Genomic DNA, 27,030 nt, shown 5'->3' on the forward strand with positions numbered 1-27,030 from the left:
CTGGCTTTTATGGCCTATTTCTACATTTTTATTCTGACACCTGAAAATATTAGTAAACTTCAATATAGTTGAATTAGGTTTTTATCTAAAAGCGGTTGATAATCTCTCCAGATTTTTTGTTGGGGATTTTTGTTTTGGTTGTGTTTAAAAAAAAAATCTATTTATTTCTTGCAGATCAAAATAATCCGTGCTGAAAATGTAAAATATCTGCTCTCTCCACCTTCAGTCCAAAATTATATAATTGGCCTTATGTTGTGCCAAATTTGAGCTACGTAAAAAAAATATTTTGATACATACAACGAGGTCATGTTCCTTTATCTTCATTTTTGACTTATTGGTGTGTTTCTCTACAGCAATAGTGTTTTGTTTTTTTGGTTTATTTCATCAGATGTCATTCATATTGCATATCTTTTACGAGGCCTACCTTAGTTTTATCTGCCGATTGGTGTCAGATAAACTGGAGATGAATCACGCACACTCTGCATTCACACGAGCGCGTTAATACTGGACACTAGTGTTTCAAAATGTGCACTTGTCCTGGCAATACTCTCAGTTTCCCTCAGTGTATGTGTGTGTTTGTGTGTGTGTGTGTGTGTGTGTGTGTGTGTGTGTGCGCGCACGCCTTTTGTTGAGCATCAGGGGTTAAAAGGCTAAACGGCATGAATCATTGTTCTCAGTGAAAGGCGCCTTTGACAAACCCCACAGGGACGAGTCCGCATACACACACTGACAAAAGGCAGCAGCACTCTGGATCCTATTAACAACCACACGGCCTGGGAGGGAAAGTGTGTGTGAGTGTGTGTGTGCGTGTGTAAATGCAAATAAAAGCAGCCCACCGGTAGGCCCCTTGTGTTTAAATGGATGCCACTTGCTCGTAATTTTACAGCAGGTGCCCTCGTCTTTTTCTCCTTCTCTCTCTCTCTCTCTCTCTCTCTCTCTCTCTCTCTCTCTCTCTCTCTCTCTCACACACACACACACACACACACACACACGTCCAGATGCAGTGACAAAATGTCCTCCAGGCGGTGGTTTACGCCTCACAACAGACTCGGAGGGTTCTGCGTTGCTGCAGCGGTCCATTCTGAAATGGTTTGGGCAGGACATGCCGCCACGACAGCGGAGGCAAGGAGGAGTGAAAACACACACACACACACACACACACACACACACACAGAGAGAGGGAGAGGGAGGGAGGGAGAGACAGTGGGAGCGACAGAGACAGAAGGAGGGATGTTCCACCTCATCCACTCCCACTCATGCATCTCATGAAACAGCCCCACACTACTCGTCCTCTCCGCTCTTCATCATGTTGCAGACACACACTTCCAAGTCAGCCACAGACGTCTCTGGGTTCACAGAGCAGCGATGAGCAGCACTGACCAACCGTCGTCTGCTGACGTCCCTCCGCTTCCCTCATTTCATCGTTTCAAAAGCAAAACATCAATGAGTGACGGGAATACTGATCTGAATTCACATCATTTTGTATCACCTGATCAATATATTTTATATGTATTGTGATAGAGTAAATACGGAAGAAATGCTACTGTGGCTGAGTATCCCAAAAACAGACAACCATGTCTGTTGTAAAACAAACAAAACAGAAATCAGCAACTGTCATCAGAGAATCCTGTTCTGATAATTAATATCATCTCCTGGTATAGGTGACTCAATATATAACATGACTTAAACACCCTTAGTTTATGATCGGCATTGTACAATTGTGACAACGTGAACATTCAAAATCTTAACACACACACACACTGCGCTGTGGCAAGGATGTCCCCCACCTTTTTCCCATGCCCTGAATTTCAACAGACATGACGACATTGATCAGCAGAACAACAGTGACACCAGAGAAGCTGATTCCCCCCCCCCATTATAAATCAACGTGCTGATCTTTAAACAGATCCTTGGGTCAAATCTAAAAAGGGGAATATTGCATTGGTTTGTTTGAAGAATTATACACTTTTTGGTATCTACCACTATTTCTAGTGTACAAGCCTAGAAATAGCCGCTCATTTGAGACAGACGAAGAAAAGGGCAGGTACGTGTAAAATGGGAAGATGAGTGAAAGTGAGGGATTGTGTGTTATTTTGGCACTGGTGTGGCTGTGTACGGCGAGCGTGGGCACCGTGTTGTTATCCAGCTACTCTGCAGGCAGGACACGCCTTCTCTGGGCTATGTGGTTTTGCTGCAGCACCCTTCACGGCATTACATCACCCAGTTAGAGAGCACCCCACAAACGCCTGCACACACACATACACACACACACACACACACACACACACAGGCGCCTGCACCATACTGACATCTGCCTATATATATATATACACTTCACACCAACGTCTGCATACACACCAATGCCTGAGTACAAGTCACACACACTCACACACACACTCACACACACACTCACACCCCCCCCCCCCCCCAAAAAAAATCGAATCATACACACCAGGACTTTGACTGAACACACGTGCACGAATGACTGCAGACAAGCAAAAAAATATAGAATATCACACATGCAGAAATATCAAGCAAAACCTGGATACACACCTCTCCATCAGCTGTGCACACTTCTACACACACACACACACACACACACACACGACGACCGAACACACCCACTAATTCCTCGCCTTTTTCCACGCAACCACCAGCGGTTTATATAACATCACACTGCCTCTCACGGTGCCACGGACTTTTTTTCTCTTCTTTTCTTTCTTTTTTTACCCTCACAAAAGATTTTTTTTTCTCGTGTGAATCGTTATAAGGATTTTCCTTTTTTTCATTTCATGAGACAAGACAAGATATACCTGTATTCGTCCCACAATGGGGAAATTTGGGGTCTTGCATATTGACGTTACTCTGAATTGGTCCATCAGCAAAACATAAAACAGGTGGAACACATGCATGTGCATTTTTTTAACAGGAAAATAAATGTTCTTTAGTAATTCAATGGCTTCATATATTTATTCCGTTTCCAAGTCGTATTTTAAAAATCAAAGGTTTATGTGTGAGAGAAGGTAGAGCAGACATTTTAGGTTTCAAAATACACATATTTATGGCCCAGCACTGTCACACCTTAAGATAGAAAATACCACTACTACTACTACTACTAATAATAATAATAATAATAATAATAATAATACTAAAAGGGACGCGACCACCGTCTGCATGGGCAGAAAAACGACCAAAGTAAAAGAAAGGAGCATTCTCCAAAGATCCGTCGTAACACTTGACTCTCCCCGCCCAGAGGGATCAGTGTTACCTTCAGAGCCCTCGGCTTTTTGCGCCTGGTTTGTCGGCGCAGTTAATCGGCTGCCAACCCCCCCCCCCCCCCCCCCCCCCCCCCCCAAAAAAATCAGAACAGCCAAATTACCCCAAACAGCCTCCATCCTACACACAGCTACCCCCACCCAACCTTACAAGTATGGGAGGGGGGAGGTGACATTACACTCAGAACAGAAACGTTACAAGACGTTTCCATTTAAAGCGCAACGTCTTAAAATCATACATTTCTAAATCAGATCAAATCCAGACAGATCGTTTTAATTCACAGCAATGCAGCAAAATTATTATTATTATTATTATTATTATTATTTATTTATTTATTTATTTATTTATTTTTAAAGGAGGGGGTAAACCGGCGTGAATGTGTTTTTTTTGGACTATTGGAAAAAGGATAAATGGTTTCATTTGTCGAAGCACGAGACGTTGAACGGAGCCGCTCCTCGCCGCCTCTGGTGTCGGTGCCTGCAGGTGATCGAGCACCTTTGGGCCCTCTGCAGGGGGAGAGGAGGAGAGGAGGAGGGGAGGGAGGAGAGGAGGAGAGGAGGAGAGGGAGGAGAGGAGGAGAGGGAGGAGGAGAGGAGGAGAGGAGGAGAGGAGGAGAGGGAGGAGAGGAGGAGAGGAGGAGGAGGAGAGGGAGGAGAGGAGGAGAGGAAGAGAGGAGGGGAGGAGGAGAGGAGGAGGAGGAGAGGGAGGAGGAGAGGAGGGGTGGAGGAGGAGAGGGAGGAGAGGAGGAGGAGGAGAGGGAGGAGAGGAGGAGGAGGAGAGGGAGGAGGAGGAGGAGGGGAGGAGGAGGAGGAGGGGAGGAGGAGGAGAGGGAGGAGGAGAGGGGGGAGAGGGGGAGAGGAGGAGAGAGGGAGAGGAGGAGAGGAGGAGAGGGAGGAGAAGGCGCATTCCGTGGCTGGGTCACGCCCATTTTCTGATTCCCTTCTCTTTTTTCCCTTCTTTTTGGATTAGGAGCCTGATTGGCAATTCCCTCTGCATAAACGCACAGAAATGCACAAGAACCATCTAATCCTATTAACTCTTCAAGCTCAAAAAAAATGTGTGTGCCGCAGCGATTAATAACAAATCTAATTGTCATCCTCCTCGCACTAAATTCGCATCAGTTAAAAAGTGGAGGTGCAGCCGTGGTGAAGACGGGGGGGGGGGGGCGTAGCCTCGGCGGAGAGAGGATGGAGAGGCCTGGAACACTCGCCGCTTATTTTTGCGGCAAAAAAGAAAGTGGAGGGTTGTACCGATTGCACTGCACGAGGCCTGTGTCCTCCTGCAATGACATTATTACAGTTGTGCAAAAAAAAAGAGACACAACAAAAGAAATGGCAGCGCGATCGTTTAGATTAAAACCTCTGACAGAATAAGACTGGAGCCTGATGTTCACAGCAGGCCCAGACTGAGGCGTTTCAGGTGTGGAGAAGAAGAAAAAATGAATTTAAAAAGTTGAAACGTGCATCTCGATGTGCAGACTGTCGGAGCAGGACAGTCACATTTCATCAAACCTCCCCGCGTGTCCCTGCGGACGCCATTCGATCCCCCAGGGAACCGAAACAATCATCCAAATCATTATTACCTTTTTTTTATTCATAAAAAAAAATATCCACACGTATAATCCTATTAACATCACGTCATAAAAATCAGTCGTCGATTGGTGTCATTTATTTCGATATTTGGAGCGAATTTCAACATAAACATAATGTTTGGATGTCTTTAAAAATATATACTAAGCGTTGTAATGACGTGTTTTTTTATTTTTTAAAGCAGGTGACATTCGTTCAGTCGACGAGCTGGACGTGTGTGAAAGCAGCAACCGGATTGTTGTTACATGTATGCAAACGGCAGCGAGACGGATAATGGAGGAATGTGGCACGGAGAGCCTTCGTGCGCTCAGCCCGCTCGCACCCGCCTCCCGTCTCCCGGTAACAGAAGAAGGTCATGTATCAAACCGCGTGTCATAAGAACGGAGAGGCTCGGATTACATCGAAACGAGCATGTATATTTAAAGAGGGCATAAGCCCGCGTGTGTGCCGGGCGGGACAAGAGGGGGGGGGGGGGTGCTCTGCGCGCCAGGGTGCGTTTTTGTTTGGCTTTTACAAAACATGAGGCTGCGTGCGAGAACAATGCGCGGACACTGGACACCTGGCGTTCACCTCATTTATTATTCATCCTTCTTTAACAAAAAAAAAATTAAAAAAAAACGTAGGTGAAGAGTCCGGCAGGTCCCGTTCATTTCTGGGAAGATGCTCATCATGTTTCATGCAGAGGAGGCGTTTGGCCGCATTTACAAATGATAATAAAAACAAATGGATAAATAAAATGCCTAATTCATGTAGCATATATATATATTAAGAAAAATGAAGAAGAAGAAAAAAAGCATCCCCTCAGGGGATCGGTGAGGACGTGTGTAATACTATACTCGCCTGTCACGTTGACTCTCTTCCACCGGGGGAATTTAGAGGCCAACATGGCAGAAATTCCCGATCTGACTCCTCTGCTCCCTCAAGGAGACTCGCACCTGCGTTCGTTCGTTCCTTCGTTCCCGACGCTCCAAAACTGGGGTGGGGGTGGGGGGGGGGAGTCCTGTACAAGTGGAGAGTTCCGCGACTTCATGCGCACCTGGAGCCGCCAACTCGAGCCGCTTCCTGCCGCATATTCCCTCTAGAACCTTTCTTTTTTTTGGCCATGTAAATTGAGAGGGTCTCTCTCTTCGCGGACACGCGGCGTGAACAGGTTGTGAGTGAAAAAAGACGACGCTACTGACCTTAGTTGCGCGGAGTGTCCAACTGCTAAAATCCAGATGTAAACTCCACAGAAGCGTAGTTTAAAAAAAAAAAAAATCCAGGGTTGTGGGTTTCCGATGGTCACGGTGCTGGTGCTGGTGCGGAGCGGAGTGGCGGAGGGTGCGTGTGCGTGCGTGCGTGCGTGTCTGTGTGAAGGGGGGGGGGGGGGGGACCAGGCAGTACCGGGCTGGGTTTATTGTGCGCACAGGTGCGTCGTCCACGGTGCATCATACGCACAAAAGCCGCCGGTTTGCTCAGTGCGACTTGCAGCGGCTGCAAGCAAGATGCGCGCACACACACACACACACACGCACACACGCGCGCGCGCGTGCGCGCAAACGTAGATACGCGCGCGCCACTCGGGTCCGCCCTCTACTCGGCGCCAGCACGCGCCATTTAAAGGCACACCGGCGCTCGCGAGCGGGGACGACAGACGCGCGCGCGCGCACACGCACGCACAACAGCATTGGGCTTTATGTATGCTACAGCGCACTCCAGGCTCTCATTAAACACGAGGAGCCGCTGTGATTGGTCGACGGGTTTGATAGTTTAGCACTTCAGCTGATCGCAGACGGAGTGTTTTCAGTCCACACGTCTCCGCTCAGTGTGTGTGTGTGTGTGTATGTGTTTGTGTGTGAAATGTCCACACGTGACGTTGGCAGCAGACAAAGGGATGAAGCTGCAAATATTGTATATTGTCTCGCACAATGCCTATAATGATAACTTCCAGTGTGTTAGTGGGGGAGCAATTTGCACAAAAGTGCTATGAGGAAGCCAGTGATTAGCTTATAATGATGATGATGATATAATAATGATAATAATAACAAGATTTTCATAACTTTTGATCCCATATGTGTCGAGATGACACACACCAAATCTGAGGTTGATGGTGTTGAAGTCTGTCGGAGGAGTTTGTTTAAGTATGACGTGCGAAAATGTCCAAATTTGCACACCAAAATCAAAATGGCCAACTTCCTGTTGGTCGGAGGTAATGGGGCCCTTGAGTCATTTTGGCACGCCCATGCCCGATTTTCAGGCAGGGTGGAGCACATTTTGTGCGTCAAATTAAAAGATTTATTTCCGTAAGAATAAGAATAATTCCTGCGATTACAATAGGTTCCTCACTCTGACTTTGTCAGTGGAGCTCGGGCCCTAATAGTAATAATAATTACATGTTGGGGTTGAGAGACTTCAGACTGTAGACAGACTGTAGCTTCACAACGAGAGTGATCTCTGGACAATAGAGGTGACATTTCATGAATAATCTCGTTAATGTACAGAAACAATTTCACATACAATGGGACTGAAGAGACGTGTGGAGGAGACGAGGTGACAGTGAGGGATGAAAGGAAACAGACAGTGTCTATATGTTTGAGGTATTTTTCTAAGTCAGCTGATCCAAATATTCAAACATTCATGTCCCAGTCACATAACGTGCAAGTTGTGGTAAAGAAAGTGTGATGTGACAAAATGGTAAAAACAAAATCACTAAACAGACAAAAATAAATATATATATATATATATATATATATATATATATATATACAGGGGAACACGGCTGCACGGTGGTGTAGTGGTTAGCACTTTCGCCTCACAGCAAGAGGGTTCTGGGTTCGAATCCCGGTTCAAACCAACCAGGGCCTTTCTGTGTGGAGTTTGCATGTTCTCCCCGTGTATGCGTGGGTTCTCTCCGGGTTCTCTGGCTTCCTCCCACAGTCCAAAGACATACAGAATGGGCTTAGGTTCATTGGAGACTCTAAATTAACCGTAGGTGTCCGTCTCTGTATGTAGCCCTGTGATAGGCTGCCGACCTGTCCAGGATGTACCCCGCCTCTCATCCCCCCATGACCCTTGAATGGATAAAGCATTAGACGATGGATGGATGAATGGATAGGGAAACATGGGGTCAAAAGAGTTGGGAAGAGACAGCTATGGGGTCGCCCCCGAGTCCTTTGATTTAAACAACATAGCAATTCATTAATAACATGGGACTTCTCTTAAGACTTATCAGCTGGACGACCTCTGATGTTAAAACAGCACTGCAGTGATCTAGTATTGCACTCTGTCAGATTCACAACGGCCATTTAATAAAAAGATCAATATTGACGCATGCAGAAGGGGAGATAGATTTTTTTTGAGGACACACATTGTTCTTCCACATACCTGGCCCCTACATTACCCAGGACGCAACAAAGTCACCAAACACCTTGGTCAGGTGCTGTGTGCATCGACATTGACGAATGTGACAAAATGCTGTTTTTGCCTGTTTGATAAATGTTTATGAACTTTCATGATTCTTGCACTTTTTTGGGGTAATATCTTCATTGACGAACATTATCGTGAGTCGCTTTGGACAAAAGTGTCAGCTAAATGAATGTAATGCAACATGCAGGGCACTGCATGGTGCACTCAAAACTATGAAAAATATTGTATAAACTTCTCACCTTCAATAATAATAATATATTAAAATTTTAAAGCGCTTTTCATGAACCCAAAGCACTCAATAGTGGCCATCTTAGCCACGCAGAGAAAAAGGCCCTCTAATGTGTTAGCCAATTTGTGAAAATGGCTACTGAAGGACACAAGGAATGCAGCAGAATTCCCATATTGCGTGAGGGGAGCACGCACAAAAGATAAACGTTAATTTTTTAATTTAAGTGATCACAGCAGCAGATATATTTGCATGGTCACATGTTGTGATCATAATTTCTGGTTTAACCCCTGTATTAATTTTAGACACAATACCCTGAAATTCACACACTGTGTCAGGATTGTATCAATGCATTTGTTGTGTTGAGTTTTTATCAACCACACAACAAATGCATTTTTATTCAAATGTGATAATTATTTAAATATTTTCAACATTTACAATTTAATATAGCTGGAAAGCTGTATTTGAATGTTTGGGGCAAATTGGAGAGAAAATATGTTATATAGTAAAAGAATACATTAAAAAAAGAACACATTTTCTGTTGAAAGAAAACAACCAAAACATTGGTACCAAGTTAACAAGCACAGCTAGCCTTCCTAAATTATACAATGTTCGCTAGCGCGCAAAAATGCACCAGGATGGTTTCTAATTATTTTTATTTTTATTACTATAAGATGAAATCATTATTATACATTGTATAATACATTGCCATGTTAAAATCAACTGCGGCTCTGTGACTGTTAATCTGTTTGACAAAATAAGTTGCAAAAGGAGATCATCAATGATGGCTCTGCTACTGTACGTAACAGAAGGCACCAACCCCCCAACGCTTGCGGCTTTAAACAACTGCATCGGAGCATGTTCACAGTGTACCACATGTACAGTACGTGTACTAACTGACACAGCAGAAGAGGTTCAGGTGTGTTATACTAGCATTGGCTAATGTAGCCTCAAGCAGCAAACTTCAAGGGGAGACGAGGAGGGGTAAGCTCACTTTTTTTTTCAGACTCGTATTGAAGTGACCTCATGTGAGAGCATCCATCAGACTTCATCTAGCCCCCTCCAGAGCCTCAAAATACTTACACTTTTTCTTTCACATTAGCGGTAGTGATCCCCAACACCCAGTTATAGACTTTTTTCCCATTAAAGGTCTGATTAAAGCTACAGTGTGTAATATTTGGAAGAATGTATTCACAGAAATTGAATATATTGTCCATAATTGTGTGTTCATATATGTATAATCACCTGCAACAAAGAAACAATGTTCTTTCGTCAACTTTGAATGAGTTAAATATGGTAACATTAGGGGGACCCGACCTCCGTGTGAGTCTCCATGTTTCCTACATTGTGTTGTGCTGCATTCCGGTTCCACTGGGACTTGGGAGGTCAGAAAAAAAGGTTGCAGAAAATGGTCCAGAATGCATTGCATTCGCGTTGAATTTCCAGCGCTGCGGGAAATGGAATTAGCGGTACGCCACCCTAAAGTGTCTCCTGACAGGTGCTCAGTTGGTTGCGGTTTGCAACTTTACCACCAGATGCCGCCAGGAAAGTACAAAAATTACACACTGGGGCTTTAAAGGAATAGTTCAGTGATTTTGAAGTGTGGTTGTATGAGTTACTTATGCATAGTTAATATGTTACCTTATGGAGATGGGGATCAGCGATGTCATTTTACATCTGTTTTCCGCAAACTTAAATGGCTGTCTGGTGGAAAAGTTAAGCAGTGCAAAAAATACATCCTTTAAGGTAACATAATAATTATGCATAAGGAACTTATACAACCCCACTTCAAAATCACTGAACCATCCCTTAAAGTTTCGACAGCTAAAGTTAGGGATAAACATAACACCCATGGTTAAAAGAGACCGTCAGTTACTGTTACAGAGTGTCTACACAGGAGGCATAGTGTAAGCTGCACATTAGCAGAGTAACAGCAGCTTCATTGCACCATGTGTATCTACACATGTTTGGATGCTTCGTGCCACATTTCAAATAGAAGCGTGCGTGTTTTGTCAGAGGTATGCATGACAGACAACTGAAACACCTCCCGCATACACAGTGCCTGCATGGGGACGATAGTGAACCGTGCTCGAAGTCAGACGCTGTGTGTGGCCAATGATCCAACCCAACCCCCTCCCTATAAGAGCTTTTGCAGTGTAGCGCAAGGGATAATGTGTCGTGCTATAAGTTAATACAGAAGATAAGACTGCAGCTCTTGAAAAATGGGAACTTTTAAAATGGGATAAAAGATGTGTAGTAAAATGACCATGCAAAAGGTAAAACTGCTGTGAAGATATTCTGTGTAAGAATAATGTTGAGTCCACTGTATATATATTTATAATATTTGAGGGAGTAATTGCGAATAGAGCTGAATCAACAACTGGTGATTATAGAAAGATGGATGACACAGCAGTTCCTCCAAAGTGACCTCGGACTGCCACGGGGCCTCCAAGCCCAAATTTTGAAGGTAGATGAACGCCAGGCCCTGTGTGCTTATATGGTGAGTGAACCACTAGAGCCCCTCAGCTCTCACAGTGTAAGGGCCTCTTAGCATTTAAAGACCGAATTGACCACTAGGGCCCCTAGGACCCTGGGGCTTAAAGTTTGATCTTACCACTAGGGCCCCTCTGTGCCTAAAGCACGAGCTGACCACTAGGGTCCCCGGGCCCCGCAGTGCTTACAGGGGACTCAGAAGTATGCGTTGGAGGCTTCACTGGAGACACCTCTAATTCACTTTGAATGGGGTGATCTCATGCTTTGCCAAACTGAATCATGGTTCCATTGCGGCAATGCGGGGGGGGGGGGGGGGGGGGGGGCTCCAACAGACATGTGGCCCGGGGCCTCACGAGACCATGATCCAGCCCTGAGTCATTAACCCATACCCCTTAATGTTAGCAGATGGGACACTAAAAAGACAAGGTTAAACATTCAATAGATTCTTATCAAATGTATATAAGTGTTCATGTTTCATTTAAGTTGGGTTTCAATGAGTTATTTGATGCTTTTAAAACAGCGTGACATTGTGTGACATGTTGTCTCCAGCATGAGATGGCAGCCCCTGTGTCTGAGATATTTTGGCTTCGTTTTTGTAAAGTAGGAAAAAGTGGGGACAATTCATCCATCTTGATATACGGTCTATATTATATATAGACATATATATTCGTTTGACTGCCTCCTTCGATATCTCCACCTGTGTACCCACTCCTTTGCCCTCCCTCCTTCACAGGACACTTCATTTCAAAAGCACACCTGTTGTCACCTGGGATACAGTTACTTTGATATCTAATTCTGGCAGGAGAACACATGCTGCGTAGTGCATTCTTGAAACCCAAGGTATATTACAGCTGAGATAAACTGAAAAGAAACCAAACACAGACAAAGGAAGCACAGAGACTACACTAGGAGGGCGGGGCAAATAGAACCCAGGTGAGACACATTAGGAACAGGTGCAGACAATCAGAGGGGCAGGAGACACAGGAAAAACAAGACACCAGAAACTAGACACAGGGCAGGAAGTGACACAACACAAGGAACTACTTCAAACTAAAACAGGAACCAAAAACAAGGGATCAAAAGCACTAAAATAACAGATACACAAGAAAAAGTTGTTGCGGATCAAAACAACTACGTTCTCTTTTGCTTTACAAGTTTGAGTTCCTTTTGTTTACTCTTTGGCACGTAGTCATTTGGTATTGGACGTGCCGCCTTCGGGTTTGTGCAGCTTTTTATTGCTTTTAGCCAATTGCCAACAATGGTAATTTCACTTGAAACAACCCTTTTACATTTTCCCAGCAAGTTACCTCTTGTGTTCATGAGCGTGAAGTAAGAGTGATCTCTACGCTCCCACTACAGAAATATCTACAAAATCTGCTTTCTGTAGATATACTTTCAAAACAGTGATGTAAAGGAATATGAATAACACAATAATGACAAAAACATCCAGAATATCCACGCTCTCCTTTTGAATGGACAGAATAAAACAGGAAAAGAAACTGATGCTGGGTGATGGCATGAAGATTTTATCTTAGTGGTACATGTTCCACTTCCTTGGGAAACCTTGACTCCTGTGACCGACTGCCTGTGTTGAGGATCTGAAGCCTCACGGGGAGCAGGAGATGAAGTCAAGCCATGACCTTTGTTTTACGGTACTTCTTACTCAACATCTGTGTCACATTGTGGCAAAGGTTTTTTTTCCCTTCACGTGGTTTCAGGCATCTTCAGTCGACTGCGGAACCAGCTCTCACACATCCAGAGAGACATAAGCCCTGTTACAATGTGTCTGTAGGATTGACAGCCCTGGTTCTGTAAATCAAAAACAAAAAGAACTGGTGCAAACTGCACTCCCCGACACCTTAAAGCTCCAGTGTGTATTTTTTGTCCTTTTTTGGCGGCGTCTTGTGGTAAAGTTGCAAACCGCAACCAACTGAGCATCCGACAGGGGACACTTTATGGTGTTACATTGCTGACTCCATTTCCGGTTTCTCACAGCGCTGAATGAAAATTCAGCGCGAATGCAACGTATTCTGGACCGTTTTCTGCAACCGTATTTAATGTTGCGTTCCATTATACCTTGGAACCTTTTTTCCCAAGTCGCAGTGTAGCAAATATGGCGATTTACACGGAGGCCTGGTCCCCCTTATGTAACTATATTTAACTAATTCAAACTTAACATTATCCAGTTCTTTGTTGCAGGTGATTATACCTATATGGACACACAATTATGGAGAATATATTCAATTTCTTTGAATTCCTATTTTCTCAATACCCCCAGAAAATGTTCCCAGGGGTGGCACACTAAAACCAAAAGCAAAAACTGAATTTCAGGAATTCTATTATGCCGTTGTACTATATTTTGGAGTTTCGGATAATTTGATTTTTATATTTTTTTTCCTTTGAAGACTGTAAGTCTGTTTGTGGTCCTAGTTATTGAATTCTTTTCTTTTCTATTCTTTTCCCTTATTTTTATCTGGGTCATGCTCCCTAACACCCGTAAAACTTAGACCTAACTATATTAATTAACTACTATAAGAAAATACACTTTATTTATTTGAAGGAATAGTATTTAATGTAAAATATATTTGAACCAATGTAAAATATCAGATAAAAGCAGAATTAATAATTATGCTGCTCGAATACAATAATTAAGTCAATTTACAGCTGCTTGGCTGGCTGCTTTTTAAAAAAAGTATTAATGCACTAAGATCAATCTATACTATATAACTATCATAAAAAATGTTACACTTTATTGATTTAAATGAATTGTAGCCAATGTAAAATATCAGAAAGAAGCATTTTACCAGCATGTAGTATATTATGCCCCCTTGACGCCACCACTGGTAATCCTGTCTGGTTCAAAGATTGTATTCCGTTTAATAAGATATATAGAGTTTTTGTTGTTGTGACAAACAATAATGTACATTCGTTTATATTGTTATTTTATTTTCAAAGGTTTTTCAAGGCAAATGCAAATACCTACTCTCTGTGAGAACCAATCTGCTTTCAGACATGCAGTGAAGTCCGGACAACTTTAGTGAATTGGCTCAAAATCTGGGTAAATTACCGGGTTCTTTCCTTGAGCCAGTGTAATAAGGTGGCAACAGTACTTTTTTTTTGGTCAAATTTATATTGTTTTCTTTCATTGTCTTTGGGGCACATACAAATACATAGCGTGACTATCTATAGCAGTGATGGTGATTACCTTGAGTATAACTTTTTAAACTTTACTCCATTTACTCCTGGCATTAATGTTGGTTTTGTATCAAAATTTTATCTAGATATGATTTTAACCTGCTCATTTACACTTATCACTCTTAGTTTTGCATGTGCAAGAAAACAACACAACAGCAAAAACGATAGAGAACAAAGAGAGGAAGATTGTATCCATCTGTGGCACCATGTTATCTCGTTTTCTTGGTCTCATCTTCGCTCCATTCACTTGTGTTGAGGACTGAGGACCGGACTGCTTCCTTTGTTTACTGGCTAACAGCTGCTAGTTGTCGCTACCTCGCTGGTTTGGAACAGTAGAGTGGGAACAATAGAGTGTGTGATTATTATTTCTAGCCACATTGTTGTATGTGGATTGACAACACAGTTGCCTTTACACTTTGCGTTCAATGAGGTCACAATGCGTCCCTGGTTTGGCCGATCAAATCACAATCCATCCTCAATGTGTCTCGGGTGCATTTACACTTGTACCATCATGTGCTCAAGCTCTATGTGATTGCGTCTCCATCACCCAAAAAACATATTTGAATTGCAGGTGTAAATTGGCTACATGAGACTGCAAGAGCCGTCCTCTACAGTCAAGACTGGCGGAGACAACTGTTGACTTATCTAATTTGCTAAAATTTAGATACTGGCAGATATAGAGCTGAGGTCGAAGATTATGCTCAAAAAAGGCAGTGGCCTACAGATCGTCTCGCGCTATTTGATATACAAGTCATCACTTGATAGTCTTTTGTGTACGTAACCTGTTATGTAAGAATACAATGCACATTGTTAACACATGGCATCAGGAGACCTGCCTGCATTGGAGCCGCCTTCTTAATTGGTTGATCCCATAAGCCATTGCAAAAAATGTACTGTCAGGTATTGAGCGAGTGAGTGACTCGTATTGCAACTCAGTTGCCAAATCTGTTCGAACGGTCCTCCTTTGAATCATCCAACCATTGTTTTATGAGTCCAGTGCACACATCGGTGGCGTAGAGCACACCTTGCCAGCTGAGAAAAAGAAACAAAATAACAAAGTGAAGCAATAGAGACACTAAATATTTCTACACTCTATTTCACAAAGAAAATCTATCAGGAAAACTCTATAAAAGGAATTATCGAGTGCCAACGTCAAATGAAACAGCCTATTAAATCTCATTTGCCATGCCTCCGACAGGAACATGTTTAGAACTATGGAAACAGTTGAACGGGAGTCACTTGTAGTCAGTCAACCATAACGTGAAGGCCAGACAGAACTCCTGATTTCCTTAGAAACAAACTTCCCTTGAAACCACAGACACCGGAATACAACCCGACTGCAGGTGATGCTGGATGTTTTCTGACGTTTGTCTCCCCATACCCACACTGACAACAAAACAACATATGACAACAGAGAATAATACTATTATAAGAGCAGAAGCTCTTTTTAAGGTCAGATACCAGTGAAATACACTGGTCATAGTTCAAACAACACTAAATGGAACAAGGAGGAACATGCATAAACCTATGGTCAATATTTATATAGCATTTTTTCTAGTCTTGTCGACCATTTAAAGCACTTTTACAGAACAAGTCACATTCACCCATTCACACAGATTCATACAGCGCTGCTATTTACCACACTTTTTCTGTCACATTCATACACTGCCGTAAGAGCTGGAGAGGCAATTTAGAGAAAGGTGGGGGATCAAACCACCAACCTTGCAGTTGGTGAACAACCTCTTTATCTCCTGAGCCACAGCCTCTCTAAGAGTTCCCTGATCTGATGGCGTTTGTGAATGATTTTGTGATAATAGTTATTATTCAGGCAAAAGAACACCATTTATGTAATAGACATCAGAATGAACATACCATAAACTTCTCATGCAGCCTGAACTTTGCGATAGCTGCAAAGGAGGAATATGAAGATCTTTCGTCAGTGCTGCTCTGAGATACTGCTGAATGTAAATCAATCATATGCTGCGATCGCTCGCAGTATTTCGCACAGCTAAGTGTTTTGGAAATGTTATGAATCTTGTGTTTCTTGAACGCTTTGACAGGCTTTCACTTTCAGTTTTGTCATGCTGAGATTCCAAATGTCACCTCAGAGCATTTATTGAACCTCCAGCACATTTTCACCACTCCTTCACGGGGCACACACTTTGCATCGTCATTGTTAACCTTTTTTAAAAAGTATTTCCACAAAATGATACTTGCTCTGGCTAGATGGCTTAATGAGTTTTTGAATCAGTGCCCGCTGCCACCTGTTTTCTGGCCTGTGATGGCCATATCCACAGCCACATGATTGACATATAAAATATAACAATATTATAACACTCAACAAACAAAGATGAATAAACTCTTATTGGTCTTTGAGTTACCGTGTCTGCTGCATCACTCCTCTTTCCTGGTTTGGGAAAAATGTGTGGATGAAGGTGGAAGCCTGTGTAAATACAGAGAATAAATGGACCAGACCAAGAGCTGCATGACCGTGGGGGGTGGTGTCTATGTCCCCCCTGCCTTCTGTTTTCAGGTGGTTTGATCAGAAAGTATATATATGTCTCATTCTGATCTCATTTATGAGGTCAATTAGTTGAGTTAGTCTTGTTTTATTGGCAGTGTATCTTGAGTAGAGTTCTGATTGGTTGACTAGTTTTAAGAGCACAGGTTTGCACTTCATTTGATTATTTCTTCATTCTTCATTGTTGTGGGTGAAATAATTATACCATTTTTTGAAAATGAATCCTGTACTCGCTTGTTCTTTGCTTGGTCCACGACATGACCTACCAATGGTATGGGTAAGGTTTGGTTAGGTTTAGTCATCACCATGATTTGGTTAGGTTTAAAGAGAGAACATGGTTTGGGTTGATATAACTTTGATAAGGTTAGTTTTAATAGCAACAATGACAAAACTCCTTGGTTATGGATAGAGAACGACTGTGGTCTAAACCACCTTTTAGCCAAACTCATATTTGTTGATCCGTTCATCCGCCCAAACCTGATCCCTCTGCGGACTTTGTGGTTCTATAACAACATCCCCCTTTGTTCCTGATGGACTTCATAATTTGTAATCAGTGCAGCAACTATGGTGTTTGTCACTCACATGCTGTTTTGGGGCATTGGCTGAAAAGATGGATTGCAGCATTTTTCTTTGGGGGACATTCTTGGAAAAAAGGGTTGTGACTGGAAGTGGAATTTTTAAAGGGTGAAGAATCACAGACCATGTGAAATGTGACATTAAAATTGATACCCCAAAAGAAATACTGTAAATGCAGTCTAGGAAATATTGTGCATTTTATTCTCATAGTCCAAAGATGAGAACTTACAGCCAAAACAACGAAATAAATCCAGACGGACTGTTTGAGGCTTAGGTGTTAAAGGGTTAAACAGAACCTTTGGGTTGAAAAAAATACATATCAAAATGTAAAAGTTCTCATTTCAAATGTATCACATGATAGAACATCAAAAACACAGTTACACTGTAGGTCCCTACTAATAAAAGTGCTGATCAGAACATGTGAAATACGCAGTGGTGTAAAGTAACGAAGTACAAGTACTTTGTTACAGTACTTAAGTAACTTTTGGGAGTATCTATACTTTAAAAAATACATACTTTTACTCAGCTACATTATCATAGGACTCCGTTGTTACTTGCTACAAAATAAAATTTGAATAATAGCCCAATAGTGTCACAATATTGTATTTGGACTGAGAGAAGAGAGGGATGGGGGGAGTATAAGGAGAGAGGGAAGGAGTAGAGGGAGGAGAAGTGAGGAATAAATACTGTCAATACGTTTAAATTTAAGAACTTAAATTCTGGCTTTTTCGTTTCTTTGTACTTTTACTATTGATACTCAAGTACATTTAAAAACCTGACAAATGCTTTTGATATTCAAGTACATTTGACCTTAAGACTTTAACTCAAGTAATATTCTTATGGGTAACTTTTACTTTTACCAGAGTCACTTTCAAGTAAGATATCTTTACTTTTACTCAAGTATAGCACGTAATTACTGTATACAACCACTGGACATACCTTTGTCGTGTTCTGGGTCTGTTATAGCAAATTTTCCTGTTTCTATTCTGTAGCACTTTGAGATTGTTTTTAGCAATGAAAAGTCGGCTCTGCTCAATCTATTCCTGGTCGTATTTAAGTGGTTGCCACACACTGATTATTTTGTCCCTGCAGGGGAAAAAAGAAACCAATGAGCTTAACGCTCGTGTGAGTGCATGCATCTCGAGAGCCGTGTGCATCTATTGGGTTTACAAGCGTTAGAGCTTTTCCCAACACCTGAAGAGAGCGGACAAGATGAGGTGACCGATTCACTTCATTTTCTTTGTTTGTGTTTTTTCAATGTGCAAAAAACCCCAGTTTTTTTTTTTCTGTGACTTCAGAGAGATGGCAGATGGCAGAGTGACTATAATGAGAGCCCATGTGTTAGCAGCACGGCACACATGTAGTAAGGCCTTTCCAGGATTTAGACACTTCCAAGACCATCCTTACCTCTTAACAAGAAGTCATTTTAAAATACATTTCAAAATGACTTCTTCTGCATCTGCAAAATATTTTCAGTGAGTGTTTTTCAAATGGGAATTCTTTAAGTGTATGTTTGGCAACTTGAACCCTGACTGTGAAGGAATGGTTTAAAAGAACTTGTTCCATGTCAAAGAATCACAATTGTTTGAAAGTATGTGTTGTGGATCCTAAGGTGTGGCAACAATCGTTACAGGGTGTCGGGTCAGGACACTAGCGTTGTGTTCAGGTGAGGGTGCAGACGAAAGATGGAGGCGGAAGCAGTTGTAGAGTTCCGACAATTTATCTAGATGCAGTCCAGCATACCAAATACAAGGTCATCACATTTCAGGTACAATCCGAAGGAATGGGAGATCAAAGTTCAGGTACAATCCGAAGGAAAGGGGGCTCAAAGTTCAGGTACAATCCGAAGGAAGGGAGGCTCAAAGTTCAGGTACAATCCGAAGGAATGGAGATTCAAAGAACTCTTGATGGTCTAACTGATTCTGATCTGAAGAGGATTCACCGCCTATTATACACAATGAGATCCTTTGATCTTAGGAGTGGGTGTGTTCTAGATCACAGGAGGGTGCATGACTTTGATCCTTTGATCCTTACATCAACGGGATTGCTACTTAACGACTATAGAGAACAGGAGTGAACGCTAAACATATAAATCTGACAAGTAAAATGCATAACTCGGAAATACTATTACATCTAAAGAACAGAACAGTACATAGTGGCATGGCCTTTTTTACAGCCGCCTCAAATTTGGTGTGCAAATTTGCCATCCGTAAGGCCTACACTATATCTTATCAGATTCCTGGGGTAGATGCTCCTCATTGGGCGGATTGAAGTGGGACTGGATCTGTTCTGCTGCCAGTTGGTCTTGGAGGGCAGGCTCCAAGGCTTTCAAGGTTTCGTGCAGTTCCCTGCCTCCTCCCTTAAAGTTGGTGCCTTGATCCGATAGGAGCTCGAAGGGTTTTCCTCTGCCTGTGGTGAAACGTCGTAGCGACATAAGGACGCCAGAGAAACAGTGTGCACCTCCATGTCTCGCCACAAGAAGCGGAGGAACGGTTTGTCCTCCTCCAATAGGCGAACTTGGTGGAACATCCCTTTGATGTTGCTGCCGATGGTGATAGGGTGTTCCCTGAATCTGAGGAGGACTCCCAACAGGCTAGTTCCCAGTGTAGGACCAGGGAGGAGTTGGTCATTCAGATTTTGGGCGTTGAAGGTGAATGGACAGTTGAAGAATATTCTGTCCTTCTCATTGTGGTGCACCATATGGTGCGGGATGAACCACGTATGACTGCTCTCTTCAGCATCCTTAGGCGCTTTAGTTGCAATGTAGCCAGCGTCAAGAAGTTTGCAAATCTCCTTAGATTAGGTTGCAGCCTTCTCTGGTTCTCTAGTCAGCTGCTTTTCTGTCCCTCGAAGGTGAGCCAGCAACGCCTTCAGTGATGCATGGAGCTGGGGGGAATTTCTCTTCCACAGCAGCGGAGTGCCATATCGCCTGACTCTGTTCAATTTGATTCTGGTTGTCCCTCTGTCCAACCTTTCAACTGGCTCTGCATCCTGCTTTGACCTAGTAATGAGCAAGTCCCACGGCAGGATGTCTAGTTGCCACAGTCTCTCCATGTTGCAGCTACGATTACTGCAGTCTCCATCTCATTCTGCTGGCTTCGTTACTGCAGTCTCCATCTCATTCTGCTGGCTTCGTGTAGGATAGTGGTAATCCTCTGGAAGTTGTGATCATTGCGCTGCTCTTTGCGTTGAGCTTGCTTCTCCTTACCGGCGTTGGTGCGGCACTGGAGTGCACTGGCCTGTACGCGCATCTTCTGCTCGAGTCACGTGGACAGTTCTAGCAGGTTTGGCGTAGGAACGTGGACAGGGTCTGCGAATCTGTAGAAGTTGTTAGTTAACTCGTGGGGCAGCTGTCCTAGGAGACGAGATACATGTGAGCCACATTCCAGCTCTGGCTGGCCCTGTCTGCCCAGTTGATGCAGCATTCCCACCAGTGCCCGGATTTGGACGGCGAATGTCCTGAAGGCTTGGACATCACCTACCCATCCATCAGGGTTTTTATGGTGTCACTGTATGGGGTCGGGCTGTTACTGTATGAATCTGCGATGAAATGCGCTTCTTCATGCTTCAGGTGGTCGACAAGTACCCGGTACTTAAAAGAATCCGGAGTTCTGGTCGGGAATATGCCATCCAACGCGACCTTATTCTTGCAAACTCGTGAGGGTCATTTCATACGAAGTTGGGGATTGTTGGCCTCGGAGCAACATATTCTTCTGGCCCTGAGTCTGTGTCGTCCGTTCTGCTAGGGGACTCCTTGGGGCAGTGTTTCTTCTTAGTGTAAGCGCATCCTCCTGTTATGCACTCCATGAAGTCTGAGAAGCGCTTTGCTTCCTCCTGTAGTCCTCTGCTGGGCCGTTGATGAGAGCTCTTGGCCCGATGACGGTCACCGCCGTGGCGACGATGACCTGTGTTGTGTGGGTGGCGAGCCTCGTCATCAGGCCGGTGGAGAACAGGTGATTGATCATTGACCTCCTCCTGGTCTATCTGGTCAACTTTGCTGGGACCTTGCGACAAAGGGGATATTCTGTCTGGTGTCTGAGGGGAGGTATCTTCAAAGCTAACGGAGGATTCATCTGCACGCTCCTCGCCTGAACTCGGTTCCCCTGGGTCCTCTTGGTCACTTGGTTCCTTAGTCGCACCTTGTAGGGGTGGGGACTCGTGACTATGCGGCAGCTCCGAGGTTGTAGGTTTCCCGCGCCCCTGATACTTGGGACGTTGCTTTGCTTGTGCGGAAAGGCTAGCATCCATCAAGAGAGATCTTGTAATTCTTGTCGAAGTTGGAGGATTTCTTCTCGCTGGCGACGAAGTCTCTTGTCGTTGTCGTCGTCAGCGGGGGGCGGCCTTTGGGGGTTGCTTGCCAAGAGACTTGCTGGGCCTGGGAGGGTAGTTGACCTCATAGTCCCGAAATGTTGCCGGTCGTTGCTTGACTCGACGTGGACACTCCTCGCTCCGGTCTCGTTCTCTCTCATCTGCTCTGGACATCTTGGGCTGGAGCAGTTGCTAGGATGTGGCTCGAAGGACCAAATTGTTTGAAAGTATGTGTTGTGGATCCTAAAGTGTGGCAACAATCGCTCCAGGATGTCGGGTCAGGACACTAGAGTTGTGTTCAGGTGAGGGTCCAGACGAAGAATGAGAGGCGGAAGCAGTTGTAGAGTTCTGACTATTTATCTAGATGCAGTCCAGCATGCCAAATACAAGGTCATCATATTTCAGGCAGTTATTGAAGCTGATGTGGTCACTGCTGATGGAGACCGTCCACCTCAAAGTTCAAGCAGTCAACCAGTTTACAATTGGAATTTGCTGAACACATTCTTGATCCCCATAGAATCAACTTTTTGATTTCTAGGACCCCATGCACTAACTTCCTAAACCACCAGCAGAACAAAAATTTGAATTCCCATCGGTAGGGCTCCGGGAAAGGCACAACTATCAGAAGTAGAGTAGTTCGATGGTTATTGTGTTTGTCTGGTGTGATAGACTGACAGTGAAAGTTATTTTCTGGACTTTTACATAAATCATTAATGGAGATCAGTCCACATTGAAAATGGATGGATAGTGTATAGAGGATTCAGTCTGCGAAATGATCCTGCAAAAGTTGAAATTTATTAAATTTACTGTGGTGAAAATATCTTCACATAGATTTTTTTTTCTCCCCGTCACTCTCATTCCAGTCCAATCTAGCATTTTAGTTATCTCACCAAATTCTGCACAGATATATGCTGATTCATTTACAGCCACAAACTGAGCCGTTACATAAACTCAGACCTCTGGGCGGAGCTTTTTGGAGGATGGAAACATCTCCTTTTGCAAAGAATAGCTCTTGAAGAGACAGATAATTCACAGCAGTGAGCCCTCTGGGACAGCGATGGTAATAAAGATAAGGTGAAATAAAGTGAGAGGAAGAGAGAGGTTGAATCCATTAGGATTTTTACTGCCCTCAAACAATATATATATCCAAAGGGCACAGGGACAGGGAGTGGTTGCCACCAAAGTGCTATTGATCACATCACTGTGTTATCTTCCTCACTTGAGAGTATATAAGTCATGCCTGGCCGCAAGGAATATTGGTGTTTGTGTGTGTGTGTGTGTGTGTGTGTGTGTGTGTGTGTGTGAGAGAGAGAGAGAAACGTATTGACAGAAGCAGCCCGACATGCCAGTGACCTGCAGTGTCAACTTATTGAGCTGGTCCATAATGTGAGTGATTACGCAGCAATGTTAATTCACTAGAGCAAGTCCAATACCAACAGTGTCACCCTGGACAAAGACACACATTTTACAAAAAAATACATCAGTCTGTAGATACCAAGTCTCTGGACCTGACAAAGACAGTAGTTGAAGAATTCAAAGTTGCCAAAGTTAAAGCTACATGCCACTGAAATAATCATGTAGTAAATCAATTATTGGGTAATCATAGGGCAATGAGCTAGTTATTATTGTTGTTATTATTTTTTAATTACACATGCCTGCGCTGAAAACGGTTGAAATATGTTTCCCAATAGGGCTTAGCATTCATATGTGAAAGGAGTCTCAAAACTCTACACACAAACAGCGGCGGACTGGCCATCAGGAGGTTCGGGGGATTTCCCAAACGGTCATATTTTAATTTCAGATGTCAGACAGTCACAGTCATGGACGTATTAAAACAGGTGATGGTACGGCCCTCAGCCGCGACATTGGCTTTCCTGGCTTTCGCATCCGCAGACAGCGCATAACGGAGCTCTGGCCCGGCCGTCAGACATACTGCTCTCTACTGTAACTTTGGAGTCCTGTACTCTGTGCTGTTACAGCACACATATGTACTGTAGTTGTTGTGCTGTATGCTGCCTGAAATGCGTTGAATGACTGTACCATATAGCACTTAGGTTAGCACTTTCGCCTCACAGCAGAAGGTTCTGGGTTCGAATTCCGGTTCAAACCATCTGTCATGATCTGGGGGGATCATGGACTGTTGATTTGTGGAGGACTCTATGATTTGTCTAACCCTGGCTCCAGTGTTTCAGTTTTACTTGTTGCTACATGTTGTGGACACCCTTGTTTGGATTTTGACTTTTCGTTTTATTATTAAATGTCCTTTTTCAACACCTCTGCATTTGGGTCCTGCTTCCTACTGAACGTGACAGAACGAACCAACCATAACATGGACCCATCAGACTGGCATTCTGGCGGAGGAGTTTTTCGAGGTGGCACGACAGGTAGAGGGACTTTTTAAATATGTACAGCTGACCAAAAGCATCGAACAGAAAGTCACCTAAGGACTTTGATGCAGCGTGTGGTCCAGTCAAAACATTGGCTTGTGGAGTTGTACCTTCAATTAAGGAGTTGGGAGACCTCTGCTGCTGGTAGCCTCCAGTCGACCTCCACGTCGGCTAGCATCAGGGTTCCTAGTGTGCAGCTGGTCTCCACGTCGGCAGGCCTGCGGCTTGCTTGCCTCCAGCCGTCCTCGCCAGTCGGTGGGCCGATCGACACATCCCTCGTCGGTGATCCGGCCGACGCCTGCTCCACGTTTCCAGTCGGTGGGCCGATCGACACATCCCTTGTCGGTGGTCCAGCCTACGCCTGCTCCTCCTCGCCAGTTGGTGGGCCAATCGACACGTTCCTCGTCGGTGGTCCGACCGAACCCTCCTCATCTCCAGTCGGTGGGCCGATTGACACATCCCTCGTCGGTGGTCCGGCCGACGCCTGCTCCATGTTTCCAGTCGGTGGGCCGATCGACACGTTCCCTGTCGGTGGTCCGACCGACGTCTGCTCCTCGTCCCCAGTCGGTGGGCCGATCGACACGTTCCACGTCGGTGGTCTGGCCGTTCCCCTCTCCTCGTCTCCAGTCGGTGGGCCGATCGACACGTTCCTCGTCGGTGGTCTGGCCGAAACCTCCTCGTCGCCAGTTGGTGGGCCGATCGACACATTCCTCGTCCGTCGCCTAGACGATCCCCCCCTCTTGTCTCCAGTCGGTGGGTCGATCGACACGTTCCTCGTCGGTGGCCTGGACGAACTCTGCTCCTCGTCGCCAGTCAGTGGGCCGATCAACGCGTCACTCGTCAGTGGTCCGACCGACGCCTGCTCCTCCTCGCCAGTCGGTGGGCCGATCAACACATTCCTCGTCGGTGGTCCGACCGACGCCTGCTCCTCGTCGCCAGTCGGTGGGCCGATCGATGCATCACTCGTCAGTGGTTCGGCTGAATCCTCGTTGCCAGTCGATGGGCCGATCGTCACGTCGGTGGTCTGAACGAACTCTGCTCCCCGTTGCCAGTCGGTATGCCGATCGACACGTTCTTCATCTGTGGTCCGACCGACGCCTGCTCCCCGTCGCCAGTCGGCGGGCCGATTCCCCCAGAACTGTTAAGCCTGCCTGCAAGGCCTCCGGGCCTTCCTCCAGAACTGCCTCGCTATAATTAAATGTAGTGTAGTTGTTTGTCTTTTTTTTTTTGTCTTGTATGTAACTACAGTATGCAACGTATTAAAGTTTATTATTATTACTATTAAAATTACTTCGAACAAAGGTTCTACATGCGCCCTTCACGCCCTCCAGCGCTGAAAATTCGACCTCGAATGCGACATATTCTGGACCGTTTTGTGCAACAACCTTATTCAACACGACGTAACAAACATGGAGACTCACAGAGGTCAGATCCACCTCATGTAACTATATTTAGCTCAAGTGATTGGGGATCAGAGAATGTATTCATGGACACCATAAATTCTGAGATTCAGGGTATTGTTTCTCAATAAATAAATAAAAAGCCAATAACAGATTTTCACCAAACCAGCAAATTATTCCCCATGTGATGTTAACATGTGACAAGTGATCTCATGGAAAAGTTAGAAAACTACGTAATGTAAGGTTACATTTTTTTTAGGTATCTCTGCATCCTATAGAACAGGGCTGTCAAACTCAATTGCACAGGGGGCCAAAACTCAAAGCACACCTCAGGTTGCGGGCCGAACAGGATAAACATTTATTGAACACCCTTAAACTACACGTTTGAACATGAATATGAATAAAACAGACAGGAATATTATTTCAGAATAAATAAACTTGCACTTTAAATAAAATAAAATATATTTTGCTCTCCATAAAAATATATCCTGTCAAAATTATACAAGTTCGAAATATGAACATGCTGCAAAAAAACCCTGAAAAAAATAAATAAAAATAGTGCTTTTAAGTAAACGTTAAAATAAATGAAAACATGTTTCTTTGTTCTTATGCCATTTTGTCAGAGCAGGATGTTTGGCATCTTTTTTTGGCAGTAAGATCGTTTAGGTTTGGTGTGAGTTCCTGTGCTGTGGAGATCCTCAGGATGGACTGCAGGTGTCCGTCAGTGAGACGACTCCTGTGTGCTGTTTCGTTCATCTTCATCACTGAGAACAGCTTCTCACACAGATATGTGCTACCAAACAATGCACAAGGTTTGAGCAGCATGCAGACGGAGCTGGGGCATTGTTTCAGGAATTGAGCGAATAAATTGTGCGGGCCCTGCAGTGTCGTACTTCGCCTTTAGTGTCCCATTACACTGCAGCTCAATCAGCTCCATCTGAATCTGTACAGGAGCAGTTTCCACGTCGACGGGAAATGGGTTGCGAAGCAGCTCGAAAGTCTCTTTTCGTGCTTCAAAGTCACCAAAGCGCCGTGCGAACTCAGTGCGTAGTGCGCTCAGTTTGTCAGCAAAGTGCGTATTTGGGAACACCGTTGCGCCGACTTGGTTAAACATTACTTGGCAACAGGGGAAGTGAGGCAAGTTGGACTGGCGTATTTGTGTCTCCCATAAGAGCAGCTTCACTTTAACAGCTGCTCCTTAAAGGAGTGAACTTGGGATCAGTGAATTTGTGGTGGCTCCATACTTCAGCTTGGTAACACAGAAATGAAATTTCATTCAAGGTCTTTGTCTCTTGTGAGTGTCCCAGCATGCCTTGCACATGTCTTGAATTTTAGTTTTTTGTTTCCAAACTACCTGCTGACAGATATAGAAGGACAAGGCTTGACGACACCATGTTCATATGTAGCAGTGACGGAACTGTGAACCTTTCAAATAAATAAAATGAAACAGAATTACATTATCAGGTGAATACTACGCTGATGCCACTGTAAATCTAAAGCCACCCTGACCCTTTGATATTTGCACAAAATGAAGAGAGACCAAAAGAATGAGACAATAGATTCTCAGGTTCTGTGTCACACGATTGATGTTGGTCCCTTTCTGTGCCAAAAAGCTCTGTCTCAGCATATTGATTAAACATTGTCTACCGTGCAG

At 44.1% G+C, this 27,030-nt stretch overlaps 1 protein-coding gene across 6 annotated transcripts in view; it reads right to left on the reverse strand.

Moving 5' to 3' along the window:
• The window catches only part of nrxn3a (neurexin 3a), a 170,097-nt gene extending 163,736 nt beyond the window's left edge, over positions 1-6,361 (reverse strand). For all 6 annotated transcript variants that reach the window (XR_004785369.2, XR_004785368.2, XM_047337831.1 and 3 more), the window contains exon 1: positions 6,047-6,361. The gene's annotated coding sequence lies outside the window, so the exon portion shown is untranslated. The remainder of the gene's footprint in view (positions 1-6,046) is intronic.
• Between the last annotated feature and the right edge of the window lie 20,669 nt (positions 6,362-27,030).

The sequence above is a fragment of the Scophthalmus maximus genome, chromosome 15 (assembly GCF_022379125.1).
Source record: "Scophthalmus maximus strain ysfricsl-2021 chromosome 15, ASM2237912v1, whole genome shotgun sequence".
Lineage (NCBI taxonomy): Eukaryota > Metazoa > Chordata > Actinopteri > Pleuronectiformes > Scophthalmidae > Scophthalmus > Scophthalmus maximus.